The sequence below is a fragment of the Mandrillus leucophaeus genome, unplaced genomic scaffold, assembly GCF_000951045.1.
Source record: "Mandrillus leucophaeus isolate KB7577 unplaced genomic scaffold, Mleu.le_1.0 Scaffold192, whole genome shotgun sequence".
NCBI lineage: Eukaryota > Metazoa > Chordata > Mammalia > Primates > Cercopithecidae > Mandrillus > Mandrillus leucophaeus.
In genome coordinates this window covers 3,686,975-3,691,706 of record NW_012101943.1, presented here as the reverse complement: position 1 = coordinate 3,691,706, position 4,732 = coordinate 3,686,975, and positions in this window count along the sequence as shown.

Sequence of the window (4,732 nt, the reverse complement as noted above, 5' to 3'; positions counted from 1 at the left end):
TTTTGAGATGGATTCTCGCTCTGTTGCCTGGGCTGGAGTGCAGTGGAGTGATCTCAGCTCACTGCAACCTCCGCATCCCAGGTTCAAGCTATTCTCCTGCCTCAGCCCCCTGAGTAGCTGAGATTACAGGTGCCTGCCACTACGCCCGGCTAATTTTTTGTATTTTTAGTACAGACAGGGTTTCACCATGTTGGCCAGGCTGGTCTCGAACTCCTGACCTTGTGATTCGCCTGCCTCAGCATCCCAAAGTGCTGGGATTACAGGTGTGAGCTACCGTGCCCAGCTGCTGCTTTCTTCTCTATTTACAGTCTACTGTATCGCCTTTTGCCCCCAGTAACATGATCCACAATAGTAGTTCTCAACTGAGGTATATTAGTCAGGATTCTCCAGAAAAAGAAAGAAACAACAGGTAGAACTAAGAGAAAGAGATTGATTTATTACAAGGAATTGGTTCATGCAATTATGGAGGCTGAGAAGTCCCAAGATCTGCAGTTGGGAGGCTGAGAGCCAGGGGAGTCAGTGATATTCCAGTCTGAATTTGAAGACCTGAGAACCAGGAGAGGTTATGGCGTAAGTTCCAGTCCAAAAGCTGGCAGGCCTGAAACTCAAGAAGAGCTGATGTTTCCATTTGGGTCCAAAGGGAGGAAAAGACCAATAATTGCAGCTCAAGCAGTCAGGCCAGAGGTGGTCTCTTTTTATTCTATTCTGGCCTTCAACTGATTGAATGAGAGCCACCCACATCAGGGAGGGTGATCTTCTTTACTCAGTCTACTGATTCAGATTTTATCTCCCTCCAGAACACCCTCACAGACACACCCAGAATAATGTTTAACTATTGGGGCACCCCATGGCCCAGTCATTTGGACACAAAATTAACCATTACACAAGGCTATCCCCCCACCATAGAGACATTTGACGATGTGGAGATGTTTTCGGTTGTCACAGTTGGGTGGGCAATGAGGGAGGCTGCTGCTGGCATCTAGTAGGTGGAGGCCAGGGATGCTGCTAAACATAGTGCAGAGGACAGCTTCCCACAATAAAGAATATGTACCTCAAAATGTCATTAGAGCTGAGGTTGACCTAAGATCTTAAAGTAAGTTTTGTGATGGTTGTCAGAAATAAAAAAATACAAAGAAACCTAATTTGGGGGATTTCTATCCCAGTCACGTTTAGAGTAAGTATTGGAGTATGAGATGTGTTCAGAATTAAATTCTATTTGTATTATCCTTGATCCCAGCTTTTAAAAGATAAAAATGTGATTATTAAAAAGGAATAAATGTGATTATTAAAAATCAGAGATGTATTAATGAGCAAAACAGTTTTGAAACTATTCATATAATGTTTCAACTAAATAATTGTGTCTCCAAAGAGGTCTCTTCATGAAATTGAGATTGTAGGTTATAATTGCTGTAAATTTTTAATCTGGCCAAAAGGTGGCACCAGTGTACCTTTAAAAAGTTCATTATACTTGAATTCAGCATTACTATTAATAGTAAATATTATTTAGGGCTTAGCTACTTTTGGATCATGCTTTATAGAGTCAAGACTAATGAGAATTTTCTTAAAATTTCATAAGGTACTGCAATATCTTGACATCCCTCTTTAATCAAGATGCCTCTGATTTACATGTACATATCTCAGCAGATAACTTTTTAAAATATCACATTATTGTGATACATTGAGCATTTCTGAAGATTTTTCCAAGTCATTAACTGTGAGGCCTTGGAATTTGGGCTCTTCTAATCAGGCATCACACTCAGTTTTTGGTGTTCTGCCTGGTCAAGACATAGATTGAAGGACATTTGAGTAAATATGCTCCCTTGCTTCTTTCTTGCTGTTCATTTTTTGTACATCCACAATCTATGAGGTAGGCCAGTATGTTACCTACTGAAATTTACTTTATTTTCCAACTATGGTTCAACAACTGACTTTCTTCTCTCATACTTTCCAACCCATTCCATTCTGAATAGTTTTTTTTTTTTTTAAATTTAAGTTCTAGGGTACATGTGCATAACGTGCAGGTTTGTTACATATGTATACTTGTGCCATGTTGGTGTGCTGCACCCATCAACTCGTCAGCACTCATCATTTACATCAGGTATAACTCCCAATGCAATCCCTCCCTCCTCCCGCCAAGTTAAGAGTTTTCTTACCTTCAACTCTTCTCACCTTCCAATACTGAGTGAATACAGTCTGCCTCCCCCTTCATTTCTGATTACAATATTATTCTCATCATCCTAGGACTTCTAATCACCAATTGCTTCTCCTAAGTTTATTTTACAGCTGATAAGCCAACTTGGAAAATGAACCCACTCTCCCTCAGATACATTCTCTTCCACTGTTTATACAAGTTTGAAACTTTTTTCATTGAAACAATTTGGTGATATTGTATCAAAATAATAAAGTGTTAAGCTACTGGAACACCATGGTGTCCTTTCCTGTCACATGCCTGAAGGAATTACACTGCTCCAAGAGAGATTTTCTGTACAACTGGTGTGTCCCTACTGTCCTGGAAACAGGAGAGGCTTGTGCCAGGAGGGACGCTGGAGAAGATTGCTCTCACCCACTGTGGTCGTCATCCCTTGTCTGGTCTGTGTTATTACCAAGTTTCAGGAGGTTCCCTGTCAGATTTATGTGCATCCAGCAGGCCTTTGAGGAATGGGATCTTGTGCATTTAGCTCTGCCACATTTTTTCTGTAGTGGAAGCCATATGAAACTTAGTTCGACCATATGCAGGTAATTAAAAAAATTTTTTTTGAACTGGCATTTATGAACTACTATATAGGGAGGAAAACCTGAAGAACCCAGAGTGGTTTTGTAGAAAGTGAAGTCACACCGGTTACTTTTTGAAGGCGAAAATATATTTGCAAAGGCGAGGGGAGAGGTTTTACAATGCAGATCAAAGATTCGAGGGGAGTGAATCTCAACAATATTCCTAGCTGACCAGTTCTCATTTCCCAACATTGCTCTTTTTTCACATGTGTGTGGTCTGGTGGTGTGAGCTCAGTGGTTTCTGTCCTCTCTATCACAGTATTTTAAAGTCTATGAGGAGAGACATATAAAGGGAAGAATCCTTTTTTTAAATCTTAAATATCTCCTATTTCACTATCAACATACCACAGTTTTTGCTGCTCTCTCAAGCTGCTGGCTACACTCAGAGCCACCATGATGGCCATGCAGACAGTACACAACACAGTGCTAGGGGTGCCTCAATTGAATGAAGGCTTCTCCCAAAGTTGTGCTGTGCCAATGACACAGCTGTGCATGACAGCCTTGCGTTTCCTTATCCTGGTTTAAACATTGGGTTTAAGAAGCCCTTATTTTGAATTTCTGCAGCAAGTAGCAGTTTTCACTGATATAGTCAGGATTAAACTAAGACAAGTGGTATAGAAATCAGAATAAGATTTAAAATTACCCGTAGGTGACACAACTAATGTCTTGGTCAAAATTGGTAGAACTTGTATTAAAAGGACGGATTTTGCTGTATGTAAATTATACCTCAATGAGAAAAAGATTCATACCACTCAGAAAAATATGTCTTAGAGTTTGATGAACCCTAATGATTATCATTATTCACTGGTAATCCTTCAGGAAAAACACAACAGCCAGATACTGAGGGTTTTTTAAAGAATTCTAAACAAATTCACCCTGAAATCAGGACAATTACTGATAAGGCCATTTTGGATACATTTGGATAAAAGATCAAAAACTCAGGTTGACTTTTTTTTACCTGAATTGAGTCGTGACCAATTGTTTTGGCATTTTCTGCATCTCAGCCATATAGAGTACAAGGCAGTTCTAACTTAGTCATTCTGTCAGGAGGATAGAAATACTCTAGTTTTGAAAGAACTGTTTAAACAGAAGTGATATTCTAAAGTTCTTATGCTGCAAATGGCCATTCCATATGGAACCTTTGCATTGTAATTTATAGATATTTGATTAGCAGCACATGCATGCCTGAAGCTGCATTGTGATGGTTATCACAGATATGGTACAGAAACCCACGTGTAGCCATACTAACCAGACCTTTCTGTGACCTAACAGCTTAGATGTCAGACTAGGGATTGGGGAATAAAAGGTTCGGTTACAAGTGTACAAATGACTGCATCTGCTTCGGTGTCACCTTGTGCTCCCTATCTCCCAGGAGTGCAGAAATGGAAGGCCTGGGTCCTAAGACCACAAGTACAGCTGTGAAAAGTGTATAATCCTTCTCCCATAGTAGCACTGTCAGATCAAGGCCAAAAGTTCTTTTTGAGTTTCACCACAAAGCAAGTGGTGGGGAAAGTGCATCTAGTCTTGCTAATGTCCTGAAACTGGGGGACACTGCTCCGATTGATAGGGTGGAGTTTATGGAGACAATTTTAAGGCTGGGAGTTTCCCAGGCTCAGCGCCACACCGTCCTCTCCTCACCTAGGTTTCCGTTCACTGCTCATTGTGCCCACACCCAGTTTTGCAGAGGACTTTCTGTGAATGTGTAGTGTACAAACACGCATACTCTCTTTCCTAAGCTGAGGAACTTAACCCTCAGTAAGCTTAAGCTTTCAGGAAGGAAAAAAGAAAGAAAAGTAGGTATTCACAGAAGGGCTGGGGACTCCAGACGTCAGCATTAAAGGTAGGTCTAAAAAGGGATTAACAGAATTGCCTGTGAGGACAAGTTTTGTGAAGTGTAGTGTATCTTTTTTTTTTTAAACCAAGAAGATGAGATTTAATAAAACTTTTTTTTTTTTTTTTT